Source organism: Podarcis vaucheri, assembly GCF_965113315.1.
Source record: "Podarcis vaucheri genome assembly, chromosome: 13".
Lineage (NCBI taxonomy): Eukaryota > Metazoa > Chordata > Lepidosauria > Squamata > Lacertidae > Podarcis > Podarcis vaucheri.
Window position 1 is genome coordinate 34,890,122 of NC_138751.1, and position 10,274 is coordinate 34,900,395.

The 10,274-nt window shown below is 42.2% G+C and overlaps 1 long non-coding RNA gene across 1 annotated transcript; it reads right to left on the minus strand.

Annotated features, from left to right (window-relative positions):
* Positions 1 to 345: 345 nt before the first annotated feature.
* LOC309516098 lies at positions 346 to 2,748 on the minus strand. Its single transcript, XR_014212771.1, has 2 exons — positions 2,522 to 2,748; positions 346 to 1,520 (listed from the first exon to the last, which is right to left on the minus strand). It is a non-coding gene; the product is annotated as an uncharacterized lncRNA (long non-coding RNA).
* Positions 2,749 to 10,274: the final 7,526 nt, after the last annotated feature.

The following is a 10,274-nucleotide window of genomic DNA, read 5'->3' on the forward strand; positions in this document are numbered from 1 at the left end:
CTTATAACGCGGATGGCGCTGTGGTCTAAACCATTGAGCCTCTTGGGCTTGCCGAATCCCCACGACATGGTGAGTTCCCATTGCTCTGTCCCAGCTCCTGCCAACCTTACAGTTTGAAAGCACGCCAGTGCAAGTAGATAAATAAGCACCACTGCAGCAGGAAGGTAAATGGTGTTTCTGTGCTCTCTGGTTTCTGTCATGGTGTCTCTCTGTGGACAAATGTTGGCTCCCTCAGCCTGAAAGCAAGATGAGCACCACAACCCCATAGTCGCCTTTGACTGGACTTAACTGTCCAGGGATCCTTTACCTTTTACCCTGTTATAAAAACTACGCAAGACACTCTCGTTTAAAGAACATGTAACTTTTACATAGCGTACTTGCAGTTGTGGATTAAATATATATGCAATGCAGGTGGGTGTTTCTTTTAGTTGCTAAAACATCTGACATAGATTAACCTGTTACAGACAACTAACATTTACAGACTGACTGATATGCTGACTCTGATCAGGGCAGACAGCAGCACTATACAACATACTTGCTGCTCTAACTGTTCATACTCACAAGACTGTTAATAACTGAACCAACTGAAATAACTGCCACAGAGTACATGACATCACAGCAGTCCTACAACCCTTTCAAACATTAACCCTTTACATATGCATTTTGGATGCTAACATCCCACACAGGCTTCATCCTCTCCAACAGGGATCTCACAAGGGTGCAATTTGTCTCTATATGTAAAGTATGCAGAGATTCACTGCAGCATGGTCTTTGCAATATGCCGTTCCACACAGGCATTCTGTAGTAATATAGCAACACAGGGCCATATATCAATAGTCTGTCACCGAATGATTTTCATCCAACACGCAACTAAGCATAGTCTTTTCCAGGAGGTTTCAAAAAGTGTATGTGAGATTTGTGGAAAGCAGGATTTTATTTGGGAATTCTGGGTTGTTGTTGTTGAAGAAAAGTTTTCAATAAGTTTTCCCTGAAAGGCATTATGGAAAATGGGCTTTTGGCCAACCTGGCTGTGCTACTGTGGTATTTTAAATTTTTGTGTGTGTGGAGGGAGGGCGGGGGGATGTGGCTCCACTCCCTAAAAAGCTGGAGAATACAAGTGGGTCCAGAAGAATGGAATTTTGCCTTGTAAAAAAAAAACAAAAAAACCTACTCCAGAAAAGCTGGTGTATGATGACAACCAGATGCTTCTCTGATTTTATCCTTCATCTCTTCCAGAGGTATATATTGGCTGTGTCTGGGGTATTTCTCTTTTCCCAGACAGAAATCATTTCTGGCTTCTATCGAAGTAGAAGCACTTTTCTCAGAGGCAACCTCAGACATCAGCTTGAATTCACTGTTTTGCTAGAGATTCTTAAGGCAAACTGTACAGGTCCAGACTCCCACTGGCAAAAGTGTATCCGTTTTGCTCCCTGCAGTGGGTTCTGAAAGTTCTTGCAGTTCAGAATTTATTGCAGCTATTCGCTAGTCATAAAGCAGCATAGCCATGGCCAGCCATGAGCCTAGCAGGAGGTAAGCAGACAGTAATGAGAGCCTGGTACTGGACCAGCTCCAAGTCCAAGGGGGCCCTGACACAGCCCTCCATAAATGATGGTGACAGTAAAGGTGCTCTAAGGATGGCTGGGAGCTTTGCATTTTAGGTTCATGCAATGCTGCAGAGGACCCAGTGTAATGTTACTCCAGGGCATTCTGGTAAATTTAAATGATGGCTCACAGACTCAGCCTAGGATGAGGTATCCAGAGCAGGCATCAGTGCTGGTCAGTGGCGTAGCGTGGGGGGTGCAGGGGGGGGGCCGGCCGCACCGGGCGCAACATCTGGGGGTTAGGGTTAGGGGGTGCAAATCCACGGGTTTGGGGGCGCAAATCCACGGGTTGGGGGCGCAAATTACTTGTCTTGCCCCGGGTGCTGACAACCCACGCTACGCCACTGGTGCTGGTGGACCCTGATTAGACTGTGATGGCTGTCTTCAGAAAATAATAATAACACTACTACTAGTAGTACTACGACGACGACGACAACTACTAGCAGCTTCCAGCAAAATATAAAAACATAATAAAATGGCAAAAATTTAGGACTTTAAAGGTATGTGCTACCTAGCACCTTAAAACTGCACCTAGAATTGAATGGGCAGCAACTCTAGTTCTTTCAAAATGTCAGGAAAATCCACCAAGCTGAACCTCTTAAAATTCTGGCAGGTGATTTCTGTCCTCATTATAGCTCATCACAGTCAGCCCTACATCTGAGTCCTGTGACTTACTAGGCAATGTCCAAACGCTTTCATGCCTATCTTCATGGCTATGAGGACTCCAGCCCATTTGAGGGAGAGAGAGAGAGAGAGATCTTTTTCTCCATCTTCCAACAATAATAAAAATCAGCAAAAGCAATGCCATCAATAATCACAAGACTGAAAAATATGAAACAGTGGCACAATAAAACAGTCAAGCACCAGAGGACAGAGGAAAATGGAAGCTAAAAACAGACTCACAAAACATATGACACTACCTTGTGCTCAGTCAGGCTGCTTGGATGCATTGACTGGCACTGTTGACGATATGAATGGCAGCAGCTTTCTGGAATCATACTGCCAAAGTAGAAGTGACTGTCAGATGTGTTATTTTGCATCTAACTTGTAGGGTTGTAGTTGTTTTAATGCCAGCTGCAGCCAGCTGGCTCTTCTCTTCTGACACCACTTTACAACTTAAAAAGAAAGAAAATAACCATGCCAAGCACATGCAGTTTCACATTTTAAACTCACTGAAATAATAGTATCATGGTGACTAGAGAAATAAAATGGAGTTTGCCTGTGCTGAATGGTATTTATTTGGGAACCAGCAGCATTTTGCTATAAAGGGGGAAATAGGTTTAAATTAAAAATAATAAAGTATCCGTAACCTCATACTTGATTTGCTTGCTGTGCTGCCCCAACTGTGAAGTGTTTCTAAAAATAAGAAGGTGGTGATATGGGGTGTGTTTGCTGCCGTTCCCATATGTCTCTCTCAGGAAATGGTTGAGGTCACCCCAGAATCCTCCCTGAGAAATTCATGATTGCTGTGCACATTTTGAATTGAGCCAAAGTGACTTCATCCATCAGTACACCCAGAGTTACTCTAGACCATTTCCATACATCTATGGGTGTTTCCTTGGTGTTTTCTGTGGAATAACTACCTTTCATTCAGTCACTTTATACATAGGAAACTGCCTTATATGGAGTCAGAACTTTGGTTCATCTAGTCTGGTGTTGTTGACCCTGAATGGCCGTGGTTCTCTTGGTTTTCAGACAGAAGTTTTTACCAACTGTTCCTAGATACACCAGGGAATCTTTTGAACATGGGACCTCTTGCAGGATTGGCCACTGAGGTATTGCATGATCTATGTGATCTCAAATTATTGCCCTCTGGTGCTTTACCTGTGCTTTCTCTATCTTTTCTCAGTAGCGGGGGGGGGGGGGGACTGAGAAAGAAGAAAATGGCAGTACAATATTTCCACGTGAGTATAGCCTTAGAACTACATCCCCATCTTCTCAAAAAGGCATCGTTTTGATATGTGCAACGATATATCAAGATGTTGAACCAGTCAACATACTGCTGTATAATTACCTTTCCTGTAGGTGCCTTTTTGGGAATACTTCCATTGATCTTTTACATTATACTTTCCCACCTATATAGCTCACTTGGTTAGAGCATGGTGCTGATAACACTGAGGTTGCAGGTTCTGTATAGAACAGCCACATAAACCTGCATTGCAAGGGGTTGGACTAGAGTCCAGCCTTTCTCAACCTGTGGGTCCCCAGATGTTGATGAACTACAACTCCCATCACCCTAGCTAGCAAGGCCAGAGCTCAGGGATGATGGGAGTTGTAGTCCAACAACATCTGAGGACCCACAGGTTGAGAACCACTGGACTAGACAATCCTCAAAGTCCTTTCCAACTCTACAATTCTATGATCTTTTAATATTCCAGAGGTAGCCAACCTGGCAACTTCCATATTATGATGGACTATCATTCTCATCATCCTTGACCATTGGCCATGTTGGCTGGGACTGAATGTGTTCTACTGCAAATTTTAAAGCATGATTCAAAAAACCTCCACTGCCTTTCTTGTATTTCCAGTTGGCACCATTTTACCACCATTTTAAATAAGGTTTCTAGTGTTATTTTTTGGTCTACTATTGAATGTTAAAGGTAAGCACTGAAACTTGAGTGGTGTTTTAGTGCATTTTTTTAAAAAAAACACAACTGTTTTGCAAGCAGGTTTCAAAATGGCATCCTCAGATGAAATGTCCCTCCTAATGCCAGCAGTCATGCCCACCAGTGTGAATGAGATGTAGCAGAGGAAACTACAACAAAACCGCAATACCACACAAAGTGTGGAACATCAGTTGCAATTCCATTCACAGAAGAAGGGCAAAGAGTGGACAGGGCTTGGAGCTGCCCGAATGAAGCCAATCTAAGGATTAATTGGCATGCAGACTTGCAGAAAATAACCACTGATCATCTCTTGGTCATCCCATGCCAACAGAACTTGTGTTTGAATAACGTGGGCAGTGACTTGTAAGAGATGGAAAGCTTCATATTACATCCATAATGTGCACAACAGAAATTAATGCAAACAGCCATAACATGATGTTTTTTATAGTGCTTGGTCCTGTCAAGTCTTATTTATTTAGCCTTTGATCTTCTGTTTTAATTTAATTAAATGGGGTGGAAGAATATATCAGTGTCATGGTGGGACAATTTCATCAACAGCTGCTAATGATTCATTTCGTACATTGCCACACACACATATATCATACTGGATTAGGTTGGCCCTTAGCATTGAGACAATTATTTCTCATTAGTGGTCACCAGCAAGATTTCCCATGGCTTTTAGGTGACTATAATTTTCAAATTTAACAAACCTCTCAATTCCCCTTCCTTTTCTTGTAAAACACACACACACACACACAGAGAGAGAGAGAGAGAGAGAGAGAGAGAGGGAGGGAGGGAGGGAGAGAGAGAGAGAGGGGGGGGGAGAGAGACCAAACCATGACTGTTACTGCAACAAAGAAAGAGGGTGGTCAGGCCTGGTAAGCCTTTAAACTGAAGAAGAGAGATTGAGGATGTACACTCGAATGGGTCCCACAATCTAAATGACACCTATTCTCACTCTGCAGCTGTGTTGATCACATCTGTGCTACACATCTGCTGTACAGATGTGTGAAATCAGCATAAGGGTAGTGTCTACATCCACTGCCAGTGAGAGCTATTTTGGCTTGCATTTTGCCTGTGAGCCTGTGTGAGTCTTCCGTTTTAGCAGTTGGGCTATCTGAAATAATTTTGCTGCCCCAGGTGAGATTAATCACCTATATAGGCATCTTGGTCTATGCAAAGGGAGGCAAATTATACTTCCCCATCCCCTCAAGGTTTTCCTGATCTTGTAGTGTGGTACAGCAGTTACGGTATTGGACTACGACCTGGGAGAGGAGAGTTCCAGTTACCACTTGACTATGAAGGAAGCTCACTGGGTGATCTTGGGGTCAATCATTGCCTCTCAGTCTAATCTTCCCCACAGAGTTGTTGTGGGGATTAAATGAGGAAGGGAAGAATCATGTATAGTGGTACCTCGGTTTACAACCATAATCTATTCTGGAGATCCATTTGTAAACCAAAACAGGTTGTAACTCAAGGCACGCTTTCGCCAATGGGGCCTCCAAAAATAATTCGTTCGTAATCCAAAACAAATGGGTTGCAATCCAAAAAAAGGTTGCAAACCGGGGCACGCACTTCTGGGTTTGACGTGTTTGCAATCCAAAACGTATGCAAATCAAGACGTATGCAAACCAAGGTACCACTGTATGTCCCTTTAAGATCCTTGGAGAAAAAAGGTGAGAGATATTGCTGTTGTTGTTGTTGCCCTTTGCAGGGGAACTCAAAGGGACACCTACAGCACCAGGATCCTTAGATCAATAGGAATGGGTTAAGGGAGAAACTGTCCTCTCCCTTTATATGATTTTTCCAGTTACAGGCCCCTTCCCCTGCTCTGTACAAACAAATGGGCCCTTTTGCTCCATTCATTTGTGGAATGAAGAAAGGGGGAATTGACTGCAGCCTGAAAAACAGATATCTGGTGTATGTGTTTAAATTCCTCCTTGAAGGGTTTCCTGAGTAGCCTGGAGCCCTGAAGTTCTACTCCCTGGGCAGCCATCTGTCCTGACTATAGGGATTTTGTAGAACTAGAATAATCATAATATTATATGGAGGCCCTTTCTGAAATTTAATGGTCCTGAGTGCCATGATAAATGTTTGGATTTTTGCCTGCACTTGGCTTCTTTAAAATCTCCTTCAGCTCAGAGTGTGGTATTCCATCGTCATAAAATCAGTGAAGAAATAGCCAAGGCCCCTTTCAGAGGAAAATTTAGTAGCACAGGTAGCCAAGTCACCATGAGAAGCAAGCTTCCTTTGCAGGTCAGATTAGTGTAAAGACAAGGCTGAATGGAGAGAGGTGGGGAGTCCTATGCCTGGGACTGCAGGCATTTGGATGGAACTGCCTTTGTACACTTTAAGACAGGAACGTATGGCGACCTACCTTAGAAGGGTGTTGTGGTACAAAGATTAACACGGAAAACTAAATAATAAAAGACAATTTAAGACTGCCTCAGATGACAGATAATGTGTGTCATTAGCGTTGAGGCTAGTCAGTGTCACTCACGATCCAGAACTGGACAAATCACAGGCTCCCATTATATGCAGGGTTGCATGGAGCGGAGAACTCTCACATAAGAGTTAATTTATATGCCAGCAAACCCAAGCCTTTGGACTTCACTTCAGACTGTAGGTGATTTGCATGATGGAACATTCCTCTCTTTAAAAACAAACAAACCTCCACACAACAAAATACACAGCCATAGGTAATGACAATTCTGTCTGGTGATCTTTTACACCACCTGTGCTATGTCATCATTATGATGAGGATGTTATAAAGGAGAGAAGCGCACAGTGGCTTATTCTGATGTATACGCTCTGAAGAAACTTAGAAATAAAGTCTGTCTTTAAAAGCATGAAGTCCTGTGGGGTTCCATGGGGCTTGCTCTCAGGTAAATGTGTACAGAACTGCAGCCTAAAGCCCACTTTGTTGACCACGCTCTCAAAAGTTAGCCACCACAGAAAAGCACTCTGCAGATGCTCAGAGAGCCCCTCCATAAATCTTCCTTTGCTGTTCCTGGCATTCAGAACAAGAACTATGGAACCTTGGCAAGCCAAAGCTCACAGGAAACGAAAGATTGTCTCCCTCCATTGCTTAAGAAAGAGCAGCAACACGAGCACGCCATTGCCAACTGCCTTCGCCCTACACACCCCACAACCTCTCGCTGCAGCTCACAGCACCTTCACTAAAGATAACCCCAAGACAGCAATGAAACTGCGCCTCCCGGAAAGCCATGTTACGCAAATATGCAGCATTCTGATTGGCTGCTGTGACGTCTCACTCCAACCCGATAGAACATTGTGCAGCAGTGTATTCTGGCCGTTCCTTTTTCTTCCCTCCCCCTCCAACCCCCGTTCCGTTTTTGCTCCATATCCTTATGAATGGGTGCGTTTGTTCCTTAAAAATAAAATAAAATAACCCAGCGTGCTGAATAAATAACTACCCGTCACAATGTCCCCCTCTCTCGCCTAGGCATCTCCCAGTAACAATTTAGCCCTTCTGATATTATGCCACGTAATGAATTAGGCTTTAAAAGAATTGGTTGACGCTTTCACGTTGCCAGGTCTAAATTATCTCCTTCTGGCTGATGTATAGGCATTAAATTGTAACTCTGATTTGAAAAGAAATTAAGGAACAGTAATAATAATTTATTAATGTGTATTTTCACTGTTAGACATGATGTACTATATATATCGCGCGCGTGCGTGTGTGTGTGTTCGTTCTTCCCCACCATTCTAAAACAGGAGAGGTTCCTACCTTATGTGATGAAATAACTGGATTCTGGTCATCTTTAACACACGTTGGGAAGACCACAAACTTTACACATTTATACCAGGAATAAAAGGAAACAACCTCCTATACAATTCCAAATATTGTTGGTCTGCTGGGGATTTTTGCTTCACCTTCATTTTGAGGGTTATCCTCTTCAATAGATAAGAATCTTGGAGGAAACGTTATATTTTTCGAAATCGGGGGTATTTCGCCAGCAAACATCTCAAGCGCCCTTCCCAAAGGCTGATTATTACAATTCATACGTGTGTGCGCGCGTTACACGAAGAGCTATTCTATTCTATAAGCTGTATGCGAGAGACCATGACTGCATTCCATTCAAAACAAGGACAGTCTGAATATTTGTTATATTTATCGGTCGCTTCATGTAAGGAGCTTCTTCTAAGCGATGTACAATAATGCAAAGCAAACATGGAAACTTCAAGTCCAATTGAAATCTAGTTGACTTCCGTAAAGAGATGTTGCACCCTACTAGACAAAATTATGCTTATAAACTGCTGTGATCTCTTTGTTTAACAAAGCTACCCCTAATCTGGAGGATTTCTCCCATTCTTCTAAATATTAATTTGTAGACGGAAAAGGTAAGCCTGCATAAATGACAGGCGCAAATAATCTAAAAAGGAAAACATTGGTTTGTCTTTGTCTTTACTTTGGAACGTAATCTGCCAATTGAATTAAATGGGGGAGGACGACTCCCTCCCACATCCATAGGTGGGATCGAGACGGCAAGGTTTGCACATATATAGTCATTCGGATGTCAAGTATAACTAATTTCCAGGTAATTTCCAGGTAAGTATCCCACTATCGCAACCTAAATTATTGGCGAAGGGTCGAAAAGAACGAAAAATTATACTATTCATGGAATGATGCGTTGGTCACAACGGGGGGAAAAACAAGAAACAAGCACATTTCTTTCGTCACTGTAGCCTTTATTACGATAAATTGCTAATAGTTACTCTGTTACCCCTATATATAAAAAGGAAATAATATCTTGTGACCCCTTAAACCAACATATTTATTGTTGCATAAGCTTTTTGTGTGTGCTACAGCCCATCATCACATGCATACATCAGATGGGCAGACATACAGGCATGCATGCATACATAGGGATAAATAAAGCATTGGGAAACAGAGAGGCAAATTTTCCAGAAGCGTCCTGTTTTATCAAAAACAACGAAGCGTCTCCATAGCGGATTTATTATGGCATTGGATTTCCTGAACTGCAGTATATTTTATCAGGTGTATGAAGTGATCTCTTGAGTTGCAGGTATATGTTTGGGTTGTGTGTGTGTGCATACACTCAGACATCACACACGGTTGGCAAAAAAAGCGATGCGGATCGTCTGTGAGATATTATCAAATCTCAAATCTGTACAAGGGAACCGCAGTGATAGTTCCCAACAGCAGTAATTGACGATAACATATAACCTTCCTAGCTTTGCTATGCGATCAGGATGTTTACCTTTATTCTTTCGGTCTTAATTATATAATCATCTCCGTACAATTCCCCTAAATAATCAGAAAATCAAATTTGACATTTAATTTTAATAACAGTAACTTTAAATAAAGAGGAGAGAGAAAGAGAGAAGGCGCACCAAAGCACCGGGACATATTGCAAACCACTTCCCCTTATTTCTGCCTTTTCGTTTTTGTCGCCGGAAAAGAATCCGGTGATAATTAGGGGGGGGGGAGAGATCATCTTCGTGATCACGAAGTTTCTGCCTTATAATGCATCGAATGCAAATGGAGATGGAGATGGAGAGGATTTTTTAAAGGTTTCCGTAGGAATTCTAGAAATACTTGGCCAAAATGTTGCCTGTCCCGCACAGTCTATTCCTCCCACCGACGACTTCTTAAAAGTCTCCTTGAGGCTTGGATTCCTACCGTAGGTAAAACTTAATAGTAAAATCGTGGCAAGTTTTTAAAGACTTCCCTGCCATAAAAACAGACAAACCGAATTCATAATATATTAAGGCCAGCTTCCAAACAAACTAATTGAGAATGTTGTATCTTCCGACCAGGAGGACTTACTTTCACTCAATATAAGGATCAGAGTGTAAATAAGACTTTTTCAAAAAGAAGAATAAGAAGTTTATAGATTGCTAAGTAACTGAAGATTTCGAAATTAATTTTAGTAGAAGATAAAAATGGAGAACACCCTCCCAGGTTTTGTGTTTTTACGTGAAAGAAATGTTTCTGTTTTGCTACACTCTTTTATGTTGTTTTCAAAGGCTGAATCCCAAGCTGTGCCAATATTAGCTATTCCGAATTCCGAGTATAAAA